This window comes from Euphorbia lathyris, chromosome 4, assembly GCF_963576675.1.
Source record: "Euphorbia lathyris chromosome 4, ddEupLath1.1, whole genome shotgun sequence".
NCBI lineage: Eukaryota > Viridiplantae > Streptophyta > Magnoliopsida > Malpighiales > Euphorbiaceae > Euphorbia > Euphorbia lathyris.
Window position 1 is genome coordinate 1,295,276 of NC_088913.1, and position 27,375 is coordinate 1,322,650.

Consider the following 27,375-nt stretch of genomic DNA (forward strand, 5'->3'; position numbering starts at 1 on the left):
ATTCTTTACTAAAGTGGCTTTCAATAATATATGCTCAAAACGGTTTTCAAAACGAGAAAGAAAAGGTTTCAAATGAATTTTAAACTTGAAGAAATATGCGATTAGTCCGTTATCGCCTAACACGTGGCGACTCTGTTGGGGAAGTGAGAAATTTGATTCCGGAAGGCGTGTATTAAGCCCTTAATGGGGACGGATCGTATTATTTCTTTTCGTATGCATTCATAAGCATTATTGCAAACCTTTTGGGTAATTTCCGCGAAACCTCTAGCGAGAGTCCATTCGTCGCTCGAAAGAGGCTAGTGTAAGTTCCCCCTTACAGTAAGGCGCCAAAGTGTCCCCATCCATTCGTTAGGGGCAAATTTGTGCGGTCCTGTGAGGTCCCGCGATCAGCCGTGTCAGCATATAGTAGCCTTAGAAGTTGCCATAGGATTACCTGTTACTATTTTTGATGTGATGAATGAATCAGTTCGTGTTTTCAAATTGCCATGATACGTGTCTAATCCTAAAATATGTAAAGAAAATGAAACGATACTTTAATATATACTCTTAAACCGATGTACAAACTACCCCAAAACATTGAAACGATTCGAACTAAAGACGACTTAGTCATCTCATATAAATGAACTTGTGCGACCCGCCTGGTCCCTTTCAGTGTCCCGAAGAAGGCACATATTCAGGAAATACGTTATGACGTAAGCACGTATTAGTACGAATCGGTTTGGCATTAAGGATAGTTATATCTCGATTCAAAAGACTATATTAACAGTAGCCGTTATTCACATTCTTTAAATAGGTTGGGATGAAACGAGATTATGACGAAACGAAAACAAAGAACATTTCTGTTTCGAATGACCCCGTTGTAACGTAAAGAGTTTCGCAAACGTGGCCCGTCCCTTTCAAATAAAAGACGAGCTCTTACGTTATGCCTGGTGTCGTTCTTAAGGGAAATGGACGTGTCCGCAAAAGTCACTAAGAAAATAAAAGAAAAGCAAAAATAAACTAACGACCAAAGTCATTCTGTATCTACGATGTATATCCATCCCGAGGGTAGTTAAAGAAAATAAACCAACGCCGTTGAATACGTGCCTCGAACGAGTATGTGCTCCGTTTAAAGTCACAAAGCCGAATTAAGCTAAACCGCATAATTGCGCCATATGGACGAGACTGTAGGATTGACTAACGACTCGATCCATTCGACCGTTACCAAAACTGTAAGAAATATGGCCCGATGTGCGCGCTAGCTTAACTCGTGCCTAAATGAAAAAGAATAGTGACATCCTTGCTTCGAATAAATATGCGATTCGACGAAACAGTGATTTTCTATAACCACGCTAAGGTAATATATCCCGTAGAATTGTGGCTAGCCGAAAGACTGTCGTGCGCTCGAATAAGACTCGCCGTCTTTTTACGTAGCCAAAACGAGCAAACGGGTTCTTAACGCTAAAAACAAACACGTTACGCGATGAGTCCGTTCCTTAAAATAAAAAGCGCTTTCATCACTGAATAAAGATGTGGTTACGTCTCTCGATAGATCCAAAAGATCTCGTTGTAATCCAAAAAATCGAGACACGAACCCACGCGAATAAAAGGGAATGAGTCATTGTCAATAACGAACGATTGGACTAAAAGAATAACTCGTATCACGTCTAAAAAACCGAGATGCGCTCGAAGGGAGTCAAACCCCGAACTAATGCGTCTCGCAAAAGGACAAAAGACGAGTTATCCCGAAGGGACATTCCAACTTGGTCGATATCTTAGTCACTGAACGCTGATACGTCAAAACAAACTATATTGTCTGATGGATGATTTACTTTTCCGCAATAATCGACGGCATCACGCGTCCCCTGGACCGCAATGTGAGCCCCAAACCAAAATCCTAGGAAAGAGACTTGGACCATCGAGTGTGTGGAGGAATAAGGGTGGAAGAGAGATGTTGTGATACGTGTAATTAGACTAACGTTTGTTCTTCTTATCTTATATATCCGTAAATAAATAAACGCACACACCACAAATCATGCATATAAAACCATGCATACATACTAATGGATGCTGTTCACGTAGACATCATCATTAAGCGGTTGTGGTTCCGTGAGAGCAGTCGGCTGGTTAGGCAGTTTGATCAGTTACAGATTGACAGTTCCGAATCGGAAATTGTGGCTTCTGATTCATCTTCATCCGGGTATACTCATTCTTCCGTCAGTATGTCTGTGATAAGTCTCCAATTCAACGTTCAAATGTCCACTTTAGTGCTATGTTATTTAATTAATTTGGTGTTATTTTGGGTATTATTGTTTGTTTTGGTTTGATTTGCCTCCACAGGACTTAAATGATTAAAAGGAGCAGAATTGGGCTTAATTGGAGAAACTTTGGACCAGAAAGGAATTTGGTGCTGAATTAAAGGAGCTGAAGCGAAAATGGAGTTAGTCTTGCCCAAGACTAAGGACCTCCGAATCTTCTGATGTTCAAATTGACCAGGACCTTTTCCAACTCGAAATAGAAGGCAGAAAATCAGGGATTTGAAATTTGTAAAAGAGGTTGATGATTTAGATAGATATTATTTTGTTACCCAACTTTTAGGAGGGGGTTTTCTCTATAAATAGATGAGAATTTACACCTTGGGAGAGAAAGTTCTTTTTAGGTTTTTTTTCTCTTTTTGGTTTCTTAGTTAGCTTCATTTATTATCGTCTTTAATGGCTATCATAGTCGATTTCATGACTATGTGTGGCTAAACACTTTATTCGGTTAAGGGATTAATCAAAGGCGAGCATTATTTTCTATCGTGAGATTGTTACTCTTTAATTTTGAAATCTGAATTTATATGAGCTGTTTGCATGTTTGTTAATCTATAAAATCAGACCATCATTGGAGGTTCAGGTGAAGGTTTGGCCAGACTTTTGCTTTTTCATTCATTGAACAACGTTAGGAAATAGGATTTGTAATCATCTGAATATCTTAACAACGATTAAGCGCATGAACATGTGATTTGGTTTGAATCGGAATGGCTAAGAATTCGGTTAACTTAGATTGGGTCCTTCTAATTCCTAATGCTTTCGACGGATTAAATTCTAAGCGCTAAGCTAGAACTGTCTGATTGAATAGGAGCTTATCTTTAGGCGCTCTAGGATTTGCTTTACAATTAAGGAAGGATTAGGTCGGGAATGAATAAGGAACGGCTATAACCAATCCAGATCATGTTAATTAAGATAATGTCTCACCGTCAATGATCGATGGGAAATAATTGTTTGGCCTGCGGAATCCCCCTTAACTGAAATTCCAACATGTAATTTTACATTCAATTTCAATTTGATTCTGCAATTTTTATTTATTCATTAATCAACAATTTCAATCCCCCTCTATTTACTTTTTGTTAATTGCTTGGTTATATTTGTGATTAGATTAGTATTAATCCTTTGGGTACGACCTTTACTTGCTCTTTTACAATTTATTTTCGGCTAAGTAAAGTTATAATTATCTTTGGTGGATTCGACACCCATCAAATTTTGGCGCCGTTGCCGGGGATTAATTTAACTTGATTTAATTCCATATATGACCAGGTCTAAAACTTCCAATTCTAGCGAAGAAGAGGAAATTTCCAGCGAAGAAAGCGAGTTATCTGAAGCAGAAATAATGGCAGGCAGAACTTTAAGACAACTCCATGTGCCTCAGGCTGATCAACAGCCCTTATGTGTCACATACCCAGTCCTAAATGTGGCTTTTGAACTTAAATCGGGACTGATTCATTATTTGCCTAAGTTTCATGGAATGGAAAGTGAAAATCCACATAATCATCTCAAAGAATTTCATGCGGTCTGCTCAGGCATGAGTCCACAAGGAATAACCGAGGAACAAGTGAAATTAAGAGCTTTTCCCTTTTCTTTGCAGGATGCGGCTAAAGACTGGTTTCTCAATCTGCCCTCTGGATCCATCACAACATGGATGGGTATGGCACAAGCATTCCTAGAAACGTATTTTCCAGCTTCTCGAGCAGCAATGATTCGAAGGGAGATTAGTGGAATAAGACAAAAAGATATTGAGACACTCCATGATTATTGGGAGAGATTCAAAAGGCTATGTGCAAGCTGTCCCCAACATGGGATAACTGAACATTCTCTTATTCAATATTTTTATGAAGGAATGTTAGGAATGGAAAGAAAAATGGTAGATGCAGCTAGTGGGGGAAGCCTGATTGATAAAACTCCATCTGCTGCTAAAGAATTGATCCAAAGCATGGCAGCAACTTCCCAACGATTTGGAAAACAACAAGATGCTCCACGAAAAGCGTATGAGGTAGGTATTTCTTCCATTGAAGAAAAATTAAATACTTTAACATCTCTTGTACAAAATTTGGTTGTAGGGAAGGTAGCTCAAGTGAAAACATGCGGGATATGCTCGGTTATTGGACATGCTACAGATGGATGTCCCACATTGCATGAAGGAACACCGGAACAGATTAATGTTGTCCTCGGATATCAGGGGCTACCTCCACATAAATATGATCCATACTCCAACACGTATAATCCAGGATTGCGTGATCACCCATATCTCAGCTGCAATCAGCAAAATAATGTGCTTCAACCAAATGCAACCCAACAATATCAGCAAAGACCTCAACAATATAGACATGTTCAAACAGATCCAAATTCAGGTATGCTGCCAAATCCTAATGACCAATCTGTTCTTTCTAACTTGTTGAAATTTCAGGAAGAACAAAGCAAGATCAATGTAAATCTTCAAGCAAATGTCCAAAATTTAGAGAAGCAAATGAGTCAGATAGCGACCATTCTGAGTGCAATACAATCCCAGGGGAAGTTGCCTTTACAAACTGAGGCGAATCCGAGACAGAATGTGAGTGCAATCTCACTCTGCAATGGAAAAGCTTTAGTCTTGCCCAAGACTAAGTCCGCTTCCGAATCAGAACAAACTGTGTCAGAGAAATCTGCAAGCAAAGGGGAGGTATTCGAAAAAGAAACGAAAGGTTTAGCTACAGAAGGTTCAACTGGTAAGTCATCCGAAGAGCAAGACATGCCTTTTGTAATTAAGGTCCCTTTTCCTCAACGTTTAGCCAGATTAAAGAAGGAAAAAGAAGAGAAAGACATCTTTGAGGGATTTCGTAAGGTTGAGGTGAATATTCCATTGCTTAATGTTATTAGACAAATCCCTCGATATGCTAAATTCCTTAAAGAATTGTGTGCTAACAAGATTAAAAAAATTGGGTATGAAAAGATCACCATGAGTGAGAATGTGTCTGCTGTACTCCAAAAGAAAATGCCCCAAAAATGTAAGGACAGAGGTATGTTTGCTATTTCTTGTCAAATTGGGAATACTAGTATTAAGAGAGCAATGTGTGATCTAGGAGCGTCAATTAATGTCATGCCTAAATCAATTTATTCATCTTTAAATGCTGGTCCTTTACAAAAAACAGGAGTAGTAATCCAACTCGCTAACCGATCTATAGTTTATCCTGAAGGTTTGTTGGAAGATGTTCTTGTGCAGGTTAATGGTTTAATTTTCCCAGCTGATTTCTATGTCGTAGACATGGAAGATGAAGATCACTCTTTAGATTCATCGGAAATCCTGTTAGGTAGACCATTCCTAACAACTGCTCGGACAAAAATCGATGTTCACAAAGGAACAATGACTATGGAGTTTGATGGTAAAATTGTTCAATTTGATGTTTATAAGGCCATGAAAATTCCTAATGAAGTGTCTTATGTTTGTGGCATAGATGCTATTGAACCAATAACTCATCAAGTTTTTGAAGCATGTAGGGAAGACAGGATGCAAGTAGTAATAGAAGAAAGCTTAGATGTGAGCAGCAAAATAGAGGAGAAAGAAGTGGAGATTGGAGAAGATGTGCAGGAAGTAATGCAACAGTTGGCAGCTCTGAAATCAGAACCTGAGCGTTCTAATCCTAAAACAATTTCACACACAACTCAACATCTTTTAGCTTCCGTTTTGCAAGAACCAAAATCAGAACACAGAGCCTTATGGGCAATTGAGCAGTGTAATATGAATATTAATGAAGAAGGAAAACTCAGGAAGCTGAAAGTACAAGAGCTTGAGGAATTAAGGAATGAAGCTGTGGAAATTCAGCGTTTAGAGAACGGGAAAGTGCAAAAATTAAATGGTCACATGCCATTTTATGAGAATATCCCGATTGAAAGTGGTGAAGTTATGAAGATACAAGTTCCTGGAGACTAGCCTGAAGCTCGATTCCGTCTAGCCAAAGACGTTAACTAGCGGCGCTAATGGGAGGCAACCCAGTGTTGGTCCTGCCCAGGACTAGCATCTGTCATTTATATTCAGTAGTGTTGGTCCTGCCCAGGACCAGCATCTGTCATTTATATTCAGTCTTTGTTTTTATTTATTTATTTATTTATTCAATTCATATGGAATAACCAATTTTACCATCATCTTCTCCAAATGGCTTAAATTTCTGGGTTTTGGTTTGCAGGTGTGAAGGAAAGGAAAAGAATGGAGAAGTAGGTCCAAGGGAGGGAAATAAGAGAGTTAGTGAATTAATAGGGGCCCAATATGCTGAAAAGAAGTTAAAAAGAGGGTTAAAAACAATTTTTGGTTTTAATTCCTCTGTTTTTACCCTTGTTTTTAATTCCTCTCTTTTTACCCTTAATTCCTTTTTTTACCCTCACCACTGTATTTCCAAAATCAAAACCCTATCTCCATCTCTTTCAAAAGTATTCTTCAAACTGCAGCCACACCAAACCCATCTCTTTCAAATCGCACAACCACCGAAGATCAGCCACCATCGACTCCAGTGCAGACAAACCCAGCACATGAACCACCAAACAAAGGACAGTAAGCATAATCTTTTCTTCTCCGTTTATTCATTTTTCTCATGTTTGCTACCCTTTGCCCCTAATTTTTGTGAATTCCGCATTGAGACAGTGCGAGGAGAAAGTGGGGGAGGGGTTTTTACTATAGAAGTGTTTGTCTTGTGATTTCATAATTAATTGGCTGATTGTGATGGTTAATTTGTTGAAAGGCTTCTAGCTTCACATTGTTTTGGAAATTTTGTGTTAGTATATTTGGGATTAAATTTATCTGCTGCTGAAATTTCATTATTTTACTGCTGCAATTTTTTTGGGTTTAATTTCATGGAATATGTACTAAATTAGTGTGAGGTGTCCACCTCAAATGAAAAAAAACCCAGAAAATATGCTCGAGTCTAGTGTGGGGTGTTCACCCTTTGTTTTGTCCCTAAGAATAACAATGCTAGCTCGCAGTTTTGCACTTGGTTGAAAATAGGTTGCCAACTCAGTATTGAAACCCCTAAGTTTTGTTTTGAATAAAGCTGTCGATTTCAAAAGGTCGGGATTGCACAATTGTTTCGAGCATGCATATGAACCACTTGATTAATTTCCCATTACATGACAGACGTTTTGAATGAAACAACACCAATTTACCCCAATTTTTGGAAAGTTTTTGAGCCTAAATGCAAGAACAAAAACATTACACTTTGTTCTATTCTTTCTTAGTGTTATCCAATTCTAGTTTGGAATTCTAGAACTTGCCATGTTATGCATTTCGAGACCACACTGATGTATTCAAGCATTAAAAATGATAAGGGCAGTAGGTTTCTTTTCTTAGCCATTTCAAATAAAATTCGAACCCTTAGTCTTGCTCAAGACTAACAAAAATAACAGTACCAGCCCTTAGTTAGCCACATTTGAGCCTTTTTCCCATTCTTGACACACCTTTGTTCGAGTCCCTTGGCCAGGGACGTTCTAGCCATCAGAGTCTGTATATTCTTTCATTTATTTCTATGTTTAGTTGTTGCTTTGAGCAATGTCCATATTCAAAAACCACAAGTTCGTTAAAGTATAAGGATTCAATTGAATAGTCCTTTAATTATATGTGGTTGTGCTTCAAAAGGTGTCTAAATGGACATTAGCATGAAAAGTAGTAGCTTTCTTATTCTAGCCTGAAGTATTATCATTAGAATAAAAAGAAAAAAAAAGAAGCCTCAAAGAAAAAAAAAGAAAGAAAAAATAAGAGGCACAAAAAAAAGAAGAAGAAGAAAAAAAACACAGAAGCAAAAAGAAAAAAAATGTTTCGTTAACTTATTCATTTCAGTATGTATATAGTGGTTTAAGTTTGTCTTAAACATTCATTCCGAATTTTAAGAATTGTGAGTCGTTCGTAAATAATTGTGTCTTGATTTCCATTTTGGCCATTTTCAGAGTAAATCTACATTTTTATTACTCTCCGTTTCCCTTTCTTCCTCATTTCCTATCCAAACCTTAACCCTAGCCTACGTTATACCCTGTTTTAAGTCCATTTGATTCAGTGTCTTGAATTCATACTAAGTGGTGGAGATTTGATATATTGGCAAGCTTATGGTAATTTCATTCTAGGTTGCGACTTGAGTGATTTCTTGAAATTAATTATAGCCCAAACACTTGAGTGCAATGAGTGGTTTCCGTGAGGGTGTTGTTGATTTTAATTCATACCTTATGTACATGGTCAAAAGCTCAATTGCTGAGATTCTTCAAGTAGCTACATTGTGTGTTTAAACATGAATAATATCTTGGTTTTGAGAATTGGTGGCTGATAATCTTTACATTATGAGGGGGGTCGAGAAAGGTTGGTAAACACGAAATCATAAGAGTAAAAAGCTGATGACATGATCTGATATGCTTGGGGACAAGCATTGGATAAGTGTGGGGTATTTGATAAGTCTCCAATTCAACATTCAAATGTCCACTTTAGTGCTATGTTATTTAATTAATTTGGTGTTATTTTGGGTATTATTGTTTGTTTTGGTTTGATTTGCCTCCACAGGACTTAAATGATTAAAAGGAGCAGAATTGGGCTTAATTGGAGAAACTTTGGACCAGAAAGGAATTTGGTGTTGAATTAAAGGAGCTGAAGCAAAAATGGAGTTAGTCTTGCCCAAGACTAAGGACCTCCGAATCTTCTGATGTTCAAATTGACCAGGACCTTTTCCAACTCGAAATAGAAGGCAGAAAATCAGGGATTTGAAATTTGTAAAAGAGGTTGATGATTTAGATAGATATTATTTTGTTACCCAACTTTTAGGAGGGGGTTTTCTCTATAAATAGATAAGAATTTACATCTTGGGAGAGAAAGTTCTTTTTAGGTTTTTTTTCTCTTTTTGGTTTCTTAGTTAGCTTCATTTATTATCGTCTTTAATGGCTATCATAGTCGATTTCATGACTATGTGTGGCTAAACACTTTATTCGGTTAAGGGATTAATCAAATGCGAGCATTATTTTCTATCGTGAGATTGTTACTCTTTAATTTTGAAATCTGAATTTATATGAGCTGTTTGCATGTTTGTTAATCTATAAAATCAGACCATCATTGGAGGTTCAGGTGAAGGTTTGGCCAGACTTTTGCTTTTTCATTCATTGAACAACGTTAGGAAATAGGATTTGTAATCATCTGAATATCTTAACAACGATTAAGCGCATGAACATGTGATTTGGTTTGAATCGGAATCGCTAAGAATTCGGTTAACTTAGATTGGGTCCTTCTAATTCCTAATGCTTTCGACGGATTAAATTCTAAGCGCTAAGCTAGAACTGTCTGATTGAATAGGAGCTTATCTTTAGGCGCTCTAGGATTTGCTTTACAATTAAGGAAGGATTAGGTCGGGAATGAATAAGGAACGGCTATAACCAATCCAGATTATGTTAATTAAGATAATGTCTCACCGTCAATGATCGATGGGAAATAATTGTTTGGCCTGCGGAATCCCCCTTAACTGAAATTCCAACATTTAATTTTACATTCAATTTCAATTTGATTCTGCAATTTTTATTTATTCATTAATCAACAATTTCAATCCCCCTCTATTTACTTTTTGTTAATTGCTTGGTTATATTTGTGATTAGATTAGTATTAATCCTTTCGGTACGACCTTTACTTGCTCTTTTACAATTTATTTTCGGCTAATTATAATTATCTTTGGTGGATTCGACACCCATCAGTCTGCGACCGACGAAAAAGTGGCCGGATTGGAAAACTCTGTGAACAACATTAATGAGCAGTTAGCCGCGATAGTGGCCCAAATAGCTAAGTTGGCCATGAAGGATGACAAGAGTGGCAGTAAGCACGCTGAGAACGAGGTGAATGATGGTCCTCGCTTTGGGAATGAGGACGACTATCATGATTATATCCGGAAACAACTTGAGAAAGAGAAAGCTAAGGAAGAGGAGTGGAAGCAACACATCACTCAGGAGGTGCAGGATCTACGTGGGGGAAGTTCCGGGAGTCAGGACTTTTATAACTTGAAGAATTGTTTATCGGCAACGGCTTTGCCTTTGAAATTCCGGCTCCCTGACATGAAAAAGTTCGATGGAACTGGAGATCCTACTGCTCACATGAATCAGTATGTTACCGTGATGAAGCACACGATCCTGACTGAGGATCAAGTCCTGGGGCTGCTTAACACTTACCTAGAGGGGGCTGCCCTCACATGGTTTCATGCATTGCCGATGGTGACGAAGAGGGATTGGAAAGAGTTAGCGAAGTCATTCATCACCCAATATAGCTTCAACACTATGTTTGAGGTTACTTTGAAGGAGCTAGAGAGCACCAAGCAGCAGGCTGGGGAGTCTTTGTCCGACTTTGTGAGTAGGTGGAGAGCTAAGGCAGCAGTTATAAAACGAAAGCCGTCGGAGCAGGATCAGATCCGGGTGGTAATCAGCAACACTTTGCCGTATGTTAAGGATGAGTTGCGGTGCATGCCTTTCACCGATTTTAATCAGATGTATGGCTACGCTTTGACAGTTGAGGGGGATGGAGAGCCGAAAAGAGCTTGTACTAACTAGACGAAGTCGGGGTATAGTGTCGGAGGGCCAAGTACTAATATAGAACCTACCGTAGTGAAAGTGCTTCAACTTAACGCTATCGGGAAAAGGCAGTTCGCCCAATTTGATCTGACCTATGCAAAAGTTTTCGAACGATTGTAGAAAAAGGAGTTGCTGAAAGCCCTTACTCCCAAGAACAAGACAGGACCCACACCACGGATGATAACCAAGGGGTATTGCGAGTTCCATAGTAACTACGGGCACACCATTGAAAATTGTGAGAGGCTAAAGCATGAGATCCAGGATCTGATTGATAAAAAGAAAATAGTCGACCCATCGTCAGCAAACCCTCCCCTTAGGTGCAATCCATCGCCTAGTCATAAGGTGAGCACAATTGGATCTGGGTTGGAAGAGAGCTTTGTGGTGGAGTCATTCTGCGAATTTAAAGAGGAGCTGTTGGACTCCAATGAGAAAAGGAATGTGGGAAATGGTTTATACGTGTCTGTTTTGGAGGAAGAGCCAACGGAAGAAGTGATGGACGATAGAACTAAAACTGAGGAAACCAAGGAAGTATCGTCTCGGAGGATCATGCCTGTGTTGAAATTATTTAGTGGGGTAGAAGACCCCGAAGCTCATCTGTATGGATACGTGTGTGCTATGTTTGGGGAGCCATACAAGGTGGAAGAAGTCGCTCCATGGTTCTACCTTTCGCTGGTGGGCGAACCTTTGAAGTGGTTTCAATCGCTACCTGACTTGACTAAGCATGATTGGTCACTGATGTCAAGCTTGTTTTTGATGAAGTATCGAAAAGACAAAACACAGGCAGGGGAATATAGCGCGATGCAAATTGGGCCTATCAAACGTCCATTTCCGACTGTCAGCAAATATAATGAAGGGAAGGACCCCATGGAGCACCTGCATTTTTATCTGTCGGCTATGGGTCCTCTAGGTTTCAAAGAGGAGGAGATTACGAGCTTGTTTTGCAACTCATTGGCAGGAGAGTCACTGGTGTGGTACATGTCTCTTCCAATGCACGTTAAAGCAGATTGGGCAAAAATGACTAAGAGATTCATTAAGAAGTACACCACAGGGGGATACCTAGAGGAAGTGCCGATGTTACCCGATGAGGAGACACCTGAGGCGGTATTAACCATGGCTAAGTACAAAGGAGATGAGAACCCCATCGACCACATAAACTGTTTCTGTGCCTACATGTTTGACACAGGACTCTATCGAAGTGAGTTGGTTCAGAATTTTCCAAAGACACTCGTAGGAGAAGCTTTGATGTGGCACTGAATGCTCTCGGCAAACGCAAAAAGGGACTGGGGGTCCCTCATGGAGGCTTTCGTGCAGAGATATGAGATGTACATCCCGTGGACTGGGTCGTTGGAAGATTTAGAAAGGATCAAGCAATTTCCTGAGGAAGCATTCGTGGATTATGCTAGGAGATGGAGGTTCAAGTATGCCTCATGTCGGGTCACCTTGAGTGATCAGGAGCAACTCATGTGTATCCGAAGGGGTGCTATTCCTCTCGTCGCTAGAAGAATGAATGGAGTGTTCCTCAGGGACTATGAAGAACTGATAGGCTGGGCTCGGTATGGATCGTCGGACCCTTCCTACGTAAATCCGAACGTCCCTCACGTAATGGATCTGATGGTCGTGGATATTTGGGGAAGTTCCTCCGACGAGGAGGGTATCAATCAGAGAGTTCCGATCAACATCTGGGATGAGTCTGATGATGAGCTGGAAATGGCTGCTAGCACCGAAGGAAAGATTCTGCCAGGTTTTGAGATCTTCAATGATGTTACCGACTGGGATAAAGGAGAAGCAAGCTGTTTCATCGAGGAGATCATGATGTTAGATCTTAATGCCGAGGAGCAGGTGATCACTATTGAGGCCACTGTGGGAGCGGTGGATGAGCCCAGTACCTCCAAGACTTATGAGAAACCCGAGAACCCTGTTGATGACAACTAGATTACCGCTTTGTTTGAATCTGATGATGTACTCACCAATACTATCAATGAAATGAATTCTGATTTTGCTTACTTGCTTAATGTTGATTCTGATCATTCCATGCATTCTCATTCATATAACATGCCTACATTTGAAATCAATGCAATAGAAATGTCAACTTTAAATCTTGGCACGGATGAAAATCCTAAACTTATACAAATTGCTCGAGAATTAACTATTGAAGAGAGGAAAGAATTTGAGAGAATAATTAAAAAAAATACGAAATAGTGTTTGCTTGGACGTACGAAGACATGCCTGAAGCCGATAAATCAATCGTAACTCACCATATTCCAACATACCCCGAGGCTAAGCCCGTGAAACAGAAACTCCGACGCATGAGGCCGGAATGGGCAGATAAGATCCGAGAGGAAGTAAAGAAACAGTTAGAAGCAGGGTTCATCGAAGTAATCGACTATCCCCCTTGGGTCGCAAATGTAGATCCAATCGCGAAGAAGGACGGCAAAGTGAGCATGGGCATCGACTATAGAAATCTTAACAAGGCGTGCCCCAAAGATGAATTCGCATTGCCTCACATCGACGTATTAATCGACAGTGCTGCATCAAGCGTCTTGCACACGAATGTTGACGGCTTCATGGGCTACATGCAAGTTCAGATGGCAGAAAAGCACAAGGCAAAGACCTCGTTCACAACTGAGTGGGGAACGTACTGCTATAGGGTAATGCCGTTTGGTTTGAAAAATGTCGGGGCAACTTACCAGCGAATGGCTACAGCACTGTTCCATGATATGATACACAAAGAGGTAGAGGTTTATGTGGATGACATGATGGTCAAGTCGGAGACGAGAGAGGGGCATTTCGCTGCACTCGATAAGTTTTTGGCCCAAATCGCAGAATTCAAACTAAGGTTGAACCCGAAGAAGTGCTTCTTCGGCGTTTCATCGGGGAAAATCTTAGGCTATGTAATCGGAAATAAGGGAATTGAAGTAGATCCCGACAAAGTGAAAGCCATACGGGAAAGGCCGGCACCAAAGAATGAGAAAGAGGTGAGAGGGTTTCTGGGGCAGGTTCAGTATATCAGTCGGTTCATAGCAAGACTCACTGCAATCTGCGAGCCGATCTTTAAGTTGCTACGGAAAGATCAACCCACGATTTGGAATGATGAGTGTCAGCAAGCCTTAGAGAATGTCCGAAACTACTTGTCTAATCCGTCGGTTGTGAGACCGCCTAAACTTGGAAAACCGCTTCTCCTCTATGTAGCAATCGAAGAACGATCTATTGGGGCAATGCTGGCCCAAGAAGGAGACACCGGTGTAGAGCACGCGGTGTATTATCTGAGTAAGAAGTTCCTGGAATACGAGCTTAAGTATAACATGATCGAAAAGACGTGCATGGCGGTAGTATGGTTAACGAAGAAACTATGGCACTATTTTCAATCTTACAAAGTGATCATTATTTCCCGGATGGATCCTGTGAAGTATCTGTACCAAACTCCGTCTCTAACAGGGAAGCTAGCCCGATGGTTGTTGCTTTTGTCCGAATTTGATATTGAATATGTAACGAAGAAGGTTATCGAAGGGAGAGCTGTAGCAGAATTTCTGGCCAACCAACCTCTGAACGCAGAAGAGGAAGAGATAAACTATGATTTCCCCGATGAGCACTTGAACACAATAGAAGTTATACCATGGAAAATGTTCTTCGATGGAGCAGTTAATTCGAATGGAGCCGGAGTAGGAGTGCTACTTATCTCACCAGAAGGAGAAAGGATTCCAATGGCAAAAAAGTTATCCTTCCCTCTCGCCAATAACATGGCCAAATATGAAGCGTGCATCTATGGGTTGGAGTCGTTAGCAGCACTGGGAGCATCATATGTTGAGATTTGGGGTGACTCAAAACTGATTATCGAACAAGCGTAGGGAAACTGGGAAGTAAGGGAAAAAAGGTTGCGTCCATACCTAGACCAGTTGGAGGGATTAGCGCAGAAGTTCAGCGAATGTCGTTTTTATCACATTCCTCGAGCACAGAACCAGGCAGCGGATGCTTTGGCCACTTTGGTGTCAGTATGGGATAACCCTCGGAACCTCGCCTCAAAGCCGTTGGTGTTGAGGAGGTCTCACAAACCGTGCTATGAAGATGTGATGCTATTGGGAGCAGATGAAAAGCCTTGGTATTTCGATATCATAAACTTCATAAAAAGTGGGACATACCCGACGGAATCAGAACTTAGGGATCAGGCTGTGATCAGGAGGTTAGTTCAGCAGTTCGTCATCCACAATGACTTGCTTTACAAAAGGCACGCCGATGGTTTACAACTGAGATGCTTGAACGAGGGAGAAGCCCGTGAGGCAATGGAGTCAGTACACTCAGGAATTTGTGGAGCCCATATGGGAGGAGTGGTGTTGGCGAAGAAAATCATAAGACAAGGCTTCTATTGGCTCACCAGGGAAAAGGATTATAGCGAATATGCAAAGAAATGCCATGATTGTCAAATCCACGGAGATTATAATCACTTACCGGCTATGGAATTGCACGTGTTAGCACCCATTTGGCCGTTTGCAGCTTGGGGCATTGACATCATCGGCGAGGTGAGACCTAACGTGTCAAACGGACACAAATTCATCGCCGTTGCCATTGATTACTTCACCAAGTGGGTAGAGGCAGAATTGTTTAGTAAGCTAGGATCGAAGCAGATGAGAAAGCTTATTGAAAAGCATCTAATCACCAGGTTTGGGGTGCCTCACCACATGATCACGGATAATGGGATCTAGTTTCAAGGGGAAGTTAAGAGTCTCTTCCAAGAGTACGGTATTGAGCATCATAGATCGTCTTCATATCGCCCATAAGCTAACGGGACAGTAGAAGCGGCCAATAAGAACCTTAAGAGGATTCTCGTAAAGACAGTAGCATCGCATCAGAATTGGCACGAGCAGCTTCCGCTCGCTTTATAGGCTTATCGCACGACGGTTAGAGCGTCAACTGGGGCAACGCCATTCTCCTTAGTATATGGGGCAGAATCGGTTCCGCCTATTGAGGTTAAGAAGCGATCGCTGAGAATCGCGGTAGAAGTAGAGATTCCTAAAGCGAAATGGGTGAAGAAGCGTTATGAACAGCTGACATTGGTAGACGAGAAGAGGATGGAGGCCCTTTACCACATACAGCTATATCAAAGGAGGATGGCCCGGGCTTTCAACGAAAGGGTTAAGGTCAGTCCTATCAAAGAAGGAGGCATGGTGCTGAAACAGATCCGAATGACGCGCACCGACCCTAGGGGCAAGTTTAAGCCAAACTGGGAAGGACCGTTTCTCATGAAGAAGATCCTAAGCAAAGGGGCGGTGAAACTAACCACGATGGATGGCATTGAGTTCTCCAAACCTACCAATCTGGATAGGCTTAAGAAATACTTTTCGTAAAAAAAAGAAATAAAAATTCCCGATAGGTCGAAAACCCGCAAAGGGCGACCTATGCAACAATAAGGGACATCCCAATGGGTGAAAACCCGAAAGGGCGCTCATTTGAAAATTTCGGGATAATAAAAGGAGAGTTGAAAAATCGCTGGGATCTGAAAACCGAAAAAAGGCGGGTCCTGGTAACAGTAGTTGTATCTTGGGCAATTATAAAAATAATGTATAAGCGGCTAAGTATTTCTGTTGTTTGTAAATAAATAAAGGCATGAATATATTTGAAGAGAATGATTGGAATTATTATGATCGACTGAATGCATGGTATTGTAAGTCATGAGTTATACATTTCTTTTCCCCACCACCAAATAAAAAGCCTACCCAAATATCTTTTTCACATATACCCGCCATACATCACGGTAGTACTAATAAAGTTGTAAACCGAAATAATGACGGGACTATCAATGAGAAGGAATCCCAAAAGCCCTCAAACGAATCAAAGCCTCCGAAGTAAGGTTCCCGCTCCTCGGCAACTCGGCGGCTCTCCACCGGAATCCGCAAACTCCCCTCAGCAGCTCGCTGGGCTTCTATATCCACACGGCTCCTCTCCTCGGCTACTCAGCCTCGCTCCTCCCAGTTGGAGCGCTCATCCTCCCTATCCCGACAACGACGTCCGATCTGAGCGTCAGCATCCAGTAACCACTCCCCTTGCCCAACCGCCACGTTCTCTTGTAATCTTCGGTCAATAGAATGGAGGTCTCCCTATAAAGAAAATAGGAGGGAAGCAATGTATATAAAAAAAAAAGAAGAAGAGAAAAAGAGAGAAAAATATTCATTCATAATCATGTGCATACATATCACTACACTAGGTCATACCATAAAAATATTCACCAGGTGATGGGCGTCAAGCCGCATGCAGAAATACTCGGATAGCTCCAAGAAATCCGTGCGAGTTTAGGCAGGCTCCGATAGGTAAATTAAAATTCGATCAATGGGCACAGGCCCCGCTATGGACTGTGGTCTACGGCATTATCAATGGGCACAGGCCCCGCTACGGACTGCGGTCTACGGCATCATCCATGGGCACAAGCCCCGCTACGGACTGCGGTCTACGGCATTATCAATGGGCACAGGCCCCGCTACGGACTGCGGTCTATAGCATCATCAATGGGCACAGGCCCCACTACGGACTGCGGTCTATGGCATTATCAATGGGCACAGGCCCCGCTACGGACTACGGTCTACGGCATCACCAACGGGCACAGGCCCCGCTACGGACTGCGGTCTACGACATCATCAATAGGCACAGGCCCTGCTACGGACTTCGGTCTACGGCATCATTGACTCCGGTCAAACACAGACGATCCTGGTAAAAAGAAGCGACTGCGGTCACAAACTCAAGGACGAGTGATAAAGCCCAAATATCAAAGCGACTGCGGTCACAAACTCTCGGACGAGTGATAAAGCCCAAATATCAAAGCGACTGCGGTCACAAACTCTCGGACGAGTGATAAAGCCCAAATATCAAAGTGAATGCGGTCAAAAACTCTCGGACGAGTGATAAAGCCCAAATATCAAAGCGACTGCGGTAAAAAACTCTCGGACGAGTGATAAAGCCCAACTATCATCAACAAAGGACGCCTGCAATCGATGTATAGATTAGGGTCGAATGTTCGATTTGGAGATCTACAATACAAGAAAACGCCTGCGATCGATGTAGAGATTAGGGTTGAATGGTTGATTTAGAGATATGCAAAACGAGAGGACGCCCGCAATCGATGTATAGATTAGGGTCGAACAGTTGATTTGGAGATATACAAACGAAAGGACGCCTGCGATCGATGTATAGATTAAGGTCGAATGTTCGATTTGGAGATCTACAATACAAGAAAACGCCTGCGATCGATGTAGAGATTAGGGTAGAACGATGGATTTTGAGATATGCAAAACGAAAGAGTACCTGCGGTCGAGATAAAGACTAGGGTCGCTAGAAAAAGCAACTTTACCTGCGGTCGAGATAAAGACTAGGGTCGCTAGAAAACGCAACTTTACCTGCGGTCGAGATAAAGACTAGGGTAGCTGGAAAGAGCAATTTTACCTGCGGTTGATTTAGAGACTAGGGTAGCTGGAAAAAGCAATTTTACCTGCGGTTGATTTAGAAATTAGGGTAGCTGGAAAGAGCAATTTTACCTGCGGTTGATTTAGAGACTAGGGTAGCTGGAAAGAGCAATTTTACCTGCGGTTGATTTAGAAACTATGGTAGCTGGAAAGAGCAATTTTACCTGCGGTTGATTTGGAGACTAGGGTAGCTAGAAAGAGCAACTTTACCTGCGGTCGATTTAGGTTAGGGTCGCTAGATAGAGCTATATACATGCGGTCGATTTAGAGACTAGGGTCGCCGGAAGGAGCGTTCGTCTGCAGTCGATTCAGAGGTAAGGGCGGGACAACCGAGGCGAAGATCGAAGATGAAGCCGGAGCATGCGGCGTGGAGATCAGGTATTCTTCCTCCCACTCTATATGTGTCTTTTACTTTAATATATTTCCATTGCATGTGCCATGTTAGCAAAAAACGTTTTCAAAACACACACATCACTGTCAAAATAGAAAAGTAGGGGCAACTGTAGACACCGAGTCGGAGGACCTGTGACGAAAACCCGTAACAAGATGGTTGGAGCGGTTGGTTCCGGAAATTTTAAAAAAGAAGAAAAAATATATAATAAAAAAAAGAAAGGAAAAGTTAATGGGAGTCGTGGTCGTCAAGTGGACGGCTCGCGAGTGCTCAGCGACGTGGTGCGAGCGCGTAGCGGCAGCCGACGCGTGTCCGACGACAGTTGGACGCACGCCCGGCAGCACGGAGCACGCGTTCGACGACAGCGCGGGGCGCACGCCCGACGGCCGCAGGGCGAGCACGCTCGGCAGCCGCTGGGCGAGCGCCCAGCAACGTTGGGCGGATGCCCAGCGACGTTGGGCTGACGCCCAGCGACGTTGGGCGGACGCCCAACGCTCGTTGGGTGAACGCCCAACGATAGTTGGGCTTTCGCCCAACCGGCTTTGGGCGACGCCCAATTTTATTTGGGCGTCGCCCAAAGCTTCCGGGATCTGTTGCCTATTTAAGGCACAGATCCCCATGCATTTGAGAGAGGATTTGGGGGAGAGCTTCTCACTCTAAAACATTTTTTTAGAGAGAGAAAGTTATTTTTTGGGAAAAAACATTTTTTTTCCTAAAAATTCCGAATTTCCTAAAAGTTCAAATTTTACCGCAAACACAAAAAACACCGGAAAATCACGATTCGTGGAATCAACCGACTTCAACTGTCAATACCGAACTTGAGGTATTATCCGAGGACTAGACTCGTTTTATTTTATTTAATTTATTTCCTTTATTTATTTATTTTTATGTTATAATTTTATTTATTTAGTTATTTATTTATTTATCACATTTTACTTAATTTTTTGTATTTATTTAATTTTCGCCTCGTGTTAAATAAACGTTCGGTTTTGTTTTGAAATAAAAACCTCGTTTTAATATCCCAATGCGAACCGTGATCCGATTCAAAGGTAGTTCGGGATCAAAAAACGTTGTAATTATAAGTTTTCAAAATTTTTCTAAATAACGTTTTAAATAAAAACATCGTTTAGGAACCTCCGTTATAGACTATGATCCATTTTTTGGTAGTTCGGAGGTCCAAAACAATAGAATAGATCTAATTTAAAGTGTTTGAATAAATCTGAAAACTGTTGGACTAAATCTGTAGTTCTGTCTTTTCTGTCGCTAACAGCAGATTAGCGACGAATTTTCCATCGGTAATCTGCTGGAATCCGAAAATACTCTTTTAAACCCATTTCTTCAACTTTTTTGATATTTAATCTCTTATATATATATATGTATAATTATGTAATATGTTAGTTAAAATTATTTTTGAGGCATTCACCTAATAATTATCTATATACTTACTTACTTTGTATATTCAATTATAATTTTCATTGTTTTGGTTTTATGGAATTATTTGTATATGTATATATAGTTTTTGGTTTATTTAAATGGATTTAGCCATTATTAAGGATGGGATGTTTCCTATATATTCATAAACTATTTTGGGATCCAAATTACTTTCCTTTTTTTTTTTAAACTTGTATAGTTTTTAGTTATTTTTACATAGTTATAATCAGGATAAAAATGTATTTTGTTTAGTACTCTTTTTCTCTTTTTCTTTATTATATCATATAGTATTTCTTATTCATTTTCATCTATAAATACGTCCTTATTTTTAGATAAAACTATGTATATATATATTCCTATCTTATTTTTGTATATATATGTTTATATTTCAAATATGTTTGATTGAGTAAAATTGGACCTTGATTTGTTAATTGTTGTAATTATGTTCAAGTAAAGTTCAATTGAGTGAAAAATGGGAAAACAAACCACAAAAAGAGAGTTTAATTTGTTTGTTTAAATTAAAGCTTTTCTAGATATTCCTAAAGTATAAATAACGTTTTCTTGTTATTTTTTAAACCATTTCCAAAATATCACGTGTTGAAACCTTAATTCGTTCCAACGACGGATTAAGCGAACCTTGTAATTAAAATCGTGTTGTTGTAAATAATAGAGTTTTGAATCGTTTTCTTACTCAAATGGATTTGTACAAAAATAATTGGACTTGTATGCCTAATCACGTTTTTGGAGTTAAAGTTTTTATTCCACATTTTCAAACATTCGAGTCGTTCCAACGGCGATTCGAGTCGATGTCATGTAAATTAACGGGGTTTTAAAACGTACCTAAATCGTTCCAACGGCGATTAAGGTACGAACCATGTAAATAAACTCGTTTTGGGGAATGAGATTAGCTTAGAGTTAGTATATAATATAAAGTGTAAATCACACTATGAATAAACCAATTCTTCCTTCTCCCCTTCTCTATCCTATGTATTTTTAATTCATGTAAATGGGTGATTCTTTACTAAAGTGGCTTTCAATAATATATGCTCAAAACGGTTTTCAAAACGAGAAAGAAAAGGTTTCAAATGAATTTTAAACTTAAAGAAATATGCGATTAGTCCGTTATCGCCTAACACGCTGAGTAGGAGGCCGGTGGTTCATAACCGGGCGATGTCGGGGTGCCTATTAGCCTTTCTCCAGAAAGGAGCTAGCCTTCTCGACTCGTACCTAAGTTTTCCGAACCCTCACCGGTCTCCCGCAAGGGATCGGTGTTCATTTTCCCATTCGTGGGTGGCGACTCTTCCATACTCCGAGCTCCGGTCCTGCCGAGCAGCTTGATTCCACGATTGGTTGCTTTCGGCGCCAATCACCGCTTACGTCGCCATGAGGTGTCCACCCCCGGTCCGCCCAGGAGATTAGGCCGCGGCACCTCGTCTAACAGCAGTCATAGCTGGAAATGCTGAAGTAGCTTCCTCCTTAGAGAAAACTTCGGGTGAACCATCTTGTTTGTCATCTCCTTTCTTCTTCCTCGTTCCATCTATTTTTCCGTCTATGTGGGAAATCCATCTCGCCGCAGTATCCACGTCTGAAAATTTTGGAGCACCTCCCTCAAACGAAACATTGACTGAGCCCCCTTGTTTATCATCTATCCACCTATCCGAGCTAGTCATATCTAAAAATGATGAAGCAACTCCCTCCTTAGACCGAATGTGCGATGAGCCCCCTCGTTCATCATCTTCTTTCTCCTTTCTTCCTTCGGGAATCCAATTCTCCGAATTAGTAATTCCTATAGGTATCGAAACATCTCCCTCCTTAGATCGAACCCCGTGTGAGCTCCCTTGTTTTTCATCATCATCTTTCTTCTTCCTTCTCACCACCCAAATAAACTCTTGCCCCGAAGCTTCAAGCCCTAACGCAAGCTCACGGAGCTGCGAATCCGAAAAATTCGCAACTGTCCCGAAACAAATGTACAAAACTGAATTAGGTTTCTTAGAATCAAGCCATTTGATACAATCATGTTCTTCAATACTTTTCGATATCCCTCTTTGAGCCTTTTGTTCAACATTTCTGTTGCAGAGCGAAACCGGACCAATATGCCAAGCTTTCTTCCCCAAATTTTTCCGGTAATAATCTGCATAACTCGATTCAAGCTCATAGAAACTATTAACCAACATTCCAAAGCTTCTTTCCTCAACTTCTTCCGCCCATCCAAGCAATTTTGAAAAACCAGAAGGATGATCTTGTAACAGATCATCCGGAATTTACAATCTCGAAAACCGAATCAAATCAGGAAATTCCGGTAGAAGAAACAGTTCTGTATCGGAACATACCTTCTTATAAGGCCGAAATATTCCCAGATTCGCGATACAACACATCGAGAAGAAGCTAGTACCGTGAAAAATCAATCTCGGAATCCGAAATTCGGAAGCTAAATCGGTAGTCCAAGGAAAGAAGAAGTCGGAAACTAATCCGTCTGGTTTTAATTCTTCTATGGCTTCTTTTAACGGTTGTTGAAGCAGAGAAAGATCGGCGAAGAACTTGGCGTGATTTTCATGTCCGGTGACGGAATCGAGATTTTCTAGTGGTTCCGGTGAGCTGGAATTGAATTTGATGAGTTTGAGAGTGATTTCGGATGAAGATTGGATTGATTTTGTGAAGCGAGATTCGTTTGCTGGAGTGGTGATAATGGTGGATTTAACTTGTCTGGCTGCGAAAAGTTTGGCTATGTCTAACATTGGAAGGATATGGCCTTGCGCCATTAGAGGAAAAAGGAAGATGCGAAGGTTTTTTGATTGAGTCGCTTTTTTTTTTTTTTTTTTGATTCGTGAGTGTATCTACCGCCGACAGCAGTGGCTATTCACTTTCGCAGATGGTTTGCACCTCTATGGGTGGGACTGCTGGCCACGAAAGTTCTTTCCATTCCCAAAGGTGAGGATCGAACCCTGAACCTTTGGCTAAGGGAGGAGGATTCATATCGAAATACTTAAATTGAAGACTTTTAGTGACGTTTTGTTCTTTTGTGCTTTTTGTTTCAACAAACAGGGTTAAAATACTATTTGGCCCCTAAACTATTCAACATTTTGATTTTTAAGCTTCTGATTTATTATTTGGGAATATTTCGCTCCTGATCTTTTCAAAATACTTATTTTTGTCCCCTAGTCTTAGGGGTGGTAAAAAAAACCGCTCAAACCGGTAACCAAACTGAAAACCGGTAATCCGAACCGAAAAAACGGTGAACCGAACCGGTGGTTTTTTTAATGGTTAAAAAAATAGATAGGTACCAATTTCGGGTTAGAGTGTTAAAAAACCGCGGTTAACAGTTAACCGAACCATTTATTAAATATAAATTAAAAAATATATATATAGGCCATTTTTGATGACAAAGGCAAGGCAAATGTAAATATAAATGCATAGATTATAATGTGGATTAATATAAATATATAACACATAATATACTGCTTTACTTAAAAAAAAAATGCTTAACATAGATTATAACATACATTTTTTTATTGAGGTTTTAGCTAAAACCCTTGAGAATTCATGTTTACCTAAAATAACATACATTTTTTTATGTTTTAAATGTAAACTTGATGGATTATTTCTTAGTTCGGTACCTATGTTTGAATTCTGAACTTTTATATGAATTCATTTCGTTTGAATTTTTGAAATTATATGTATTTTAATATTGTTTAAAAATTTAGGTTTGGGTAAAAATTATGGTTAACCGTTGATTTTTGGTTAACTAGTGAGAATTGGCTAAAAACCGTTAACTAAAAAATCTAACCGAAATTAATGGTTAACCGATTGTATGGTTAACCGATTGATATTGACCGGTTTCGGTTTGAATGGTTAAAAAACCGTTGATAACGGTTCAGTTAATTTTTTTACCTAATGGACTGGTTAACTGAACCGTGCCCACTCCTACCTAGTCTATTATTTGGTTACATTTGTCCATGATCTATCTAAAATTTGTATTGTATTTCACAAATTTTAGATAGGTCAGTGGGCAAATATAACCAAATAATAGATTAGGGATGCAAAAACAGACATTTTGAATAGATCAATGACCAACTATTATCAAATAATATATGAGGGCCAACTACCAATATTTTAGATAGATCGGAGGACATTGTTCCCTCAATTTCAAAATTATTGTCACATTTGACCAAATCACACGTATTGAGAAAATGATTGATTTGCATTAAATTTATAAAACATAGACTAAAATACTCTATCCGTTCCATAATATTTGTCTTTCTAGAGAATTTTTTGTTCCATAATATTTGACGTGTTGATTCAATCCATGTACATTAATTGATGTTTTACCAAATATACCCCTACTTAAGTTGCCTTTTATTTTAGAAATAGATAAAAATTAACTAATGCTCGTCCAGCCCCCTTAACTTATCCAAATTGTTCATTTTACCCCCAACTCATCGAATGTCATATTTACCCCATTAATTTCATAAAAATGATATTTCTCATCCCCCTAACTTGTCTAAATTGGTCATTTTACCCCTCCCTAACTTATCGAATGTCCTATTTACCCACATAACTCCATAAAAAATAGTATTTCTCACCTCTTATGATCATATTTACCCATTCAATTCTATAAAATGGTATTTTTGACCCTTTTATAGTGTAAAATTAATAGGACTTGTTCAAATGACTTTGAAAATATATATATTTTTTTTAATACCAACTTTTTATTTTGTTTTAATTTGATAATTATATTGATCATTCATGTGTTTATTATAATAATATTGTATTATAATAATTAGATAATCAAAATTTAACCAGCCAAAAAACTTGAAAAGAGAAAGAATGACTAAAAGATACAAATAACAAGAATATTAATATAAACAAGTAAAACACATTATAGGTAGGGATAAGATACCAAAATAGATCTATAGTTATTGGAAAAGTATCAATTTAAGTTCTACATACAAAATAACACCAATATAGGTTTAACGTTTAAAAAATGATATCAATTTAGACATCGATAATGGATTGTAAGGGGTGAGAAATACCACATTTATGGAGTTAAGGGAGTAAATAAGACATTCTATAAGTTGGAGGGGGTAAATGGATAAGTTGAGGGAGTACGAAATACCATTTTTACAAAATTACAATAAAACCTCGATAAATGCATATCCTTGGGACCGGAAAGAAATATTCATTAAGCGAGATTATTTATTTATCGATAAATGAATAAATTATTCATTTATCGATAAATCCATAAATTATTCATTTATCGATAAATTCATATTTATTATTTTCTAGATAATTTTTCATTGTAAAATGCATATATTGTATTTGGTAAGAAAAACCAAAAGACATCAATTAAAGTATTATTTGAATCTAGAGATGTTTAATTTTTTTTTTTTGTGAAACTTAATGCATTTAAAACTAAGTTCATATACATAGCAAATGAAAGAGTTTAGTATTTAGCTATAAAAGGTAAAAGATATATTCCAAGTACACATTCTTTTCTCCTTCAATGGCTTCTCGTCATTTGAAAGGAGTAAAGAAATCAACTTTAACTGACAAAATGAGGAGCGCAATTTGTGAGCATAAGAAGGAGCATCCAACTATTAGCCAAAAAGATATGCAAGCATGGGTACAATAAAAATTTGATTTGTCTATCAGTCAGTCGACAATATCAAACACTCTCAAAAGATCATCTGAATATTTGTCCAATGAGATGAGAAATAGTGATGTTAAAAGGCACAAATCGGCAAAGTACGGTTTCTAGATGATTGATTGAAAGGTTTTGGTATATATATATATATATATATATATATATATATATATATATATATATATATATATATATATATATATATTGTATGTAATTCAATAATTATTAATTTATATTTTCATTGGGTCCTTAAAGATTTAAATATTTTTATTACTTAATGCATTTAGCGAGGTTATTACTTTAGTCCATTGGCCCAAGTCGGAACCAAAAGAATTTATTATATAAACGAGGTTATTACTTTATCGGACATTCATTTATCGAGGTTACTTGCTTTTGGAGTTAACTGGAGCCCCGAAAAGTAGGAATTACTTGCGTTTGGGGGAAAAAAAGTAGATGTACATATATATATATATATATAAGGCCTAATCACTGGCCCCCTCAAATTGTCTAAAATTGCAACAAGCCCTATGAACTTCAAAATGTTACAACTAATCTCTTCAACTTGCTTATTTGGAATACATAACCCCTCAAGATTAATTACAAATGCAGTTTGACCTATTTGCATTCTTCAATTCATGAAATTCTAGCATTCTAGAAATACTAGCATTCTAGAATTTCCAAAATTTTAGAAATTCCAAAATTAGAAGCTGGAAAATTCCCAGCATTAGAACGCTGAAAAAATCCCAACGTTAACGTTGCGAATTTCTAGCGTTAACATTAGAAATTTTCAGCGTTCGTTGAAATTTCCATCAATTTCTGGAATTTTCAAATTTCTGAAAATTCCAAAAAATGCTGGAAAATCCAATAATTAGATTCTCAAAAAAAAAAAGGAGGAAAATAGGAAGAAAAAGACTTCTCAAAAGTCAATCCCTCCTCTAAATATCCGTGTGTCACGTCACTCGATTCCATCATTTTGTTTTGATTTTGGTAACAGTGCAAATCACATGGTTTGGTTTGTAACGAAAAATACCACGGGTACTCATCTGCGAATCCGTGAAACCACAGGATATGTATTTGAAATTAACCTAGTCTTCTCATTTTTTATCAGAACTTGTGGAGTGAGGTATTGTCCCTTCATATTTTATTTTACATTTCTTATATATTGATTCCGTTTAATGAAACTGATTTTTCTTTTAAAAAATAACAATAATAATAATAATAATAACATGATACACAAGTAAACTGGAGACTGTTAAATTCATGGTTGTGTAAAGAATAATTATAGTTTGAGATAAAATTGATATAACTTATAAACGGTATATAATTAAGAGGAAATTACATAGAAAAACAAGTTTAAGTTTTATTTTACACTTAACTATTTATATATTTGTATTTTATTATTTTATGGTTTTTCTTTTTTTGTTGGTAGAAAAGGAAAAGAAAAACGAACAACAACAAACTACCCGGGAATTAACCTAAGGAAGCTAACCTCAATCCTATCTTCTAAGAGAAGAGGAGAGATGAACCTAGGGGAAACAGGAAGGGTAGTAACGCCTAACGTCCCTTCATGGCCCGCCGCTGCCAAGCGATCAGCAACACGATTCTGCTCTCTAAAAATGTGTCTGAACT

The 27,375-nt window shown here is 39.1% G+C and overlaps 1 pseudogene; it reads right to left on the reverse strand.

Moving 5' to 3' along the window:
- The window catches only part of LOC136226192 (scopoletin glucosyltransferase-like), a 38,984-nt pseudogene extending 15,906 nt beyond the window's left edge, over positions 1-23,078 (reverse strand).
- Positions 23,079-27,375: the final 4,297 nt, after the last annotated feature.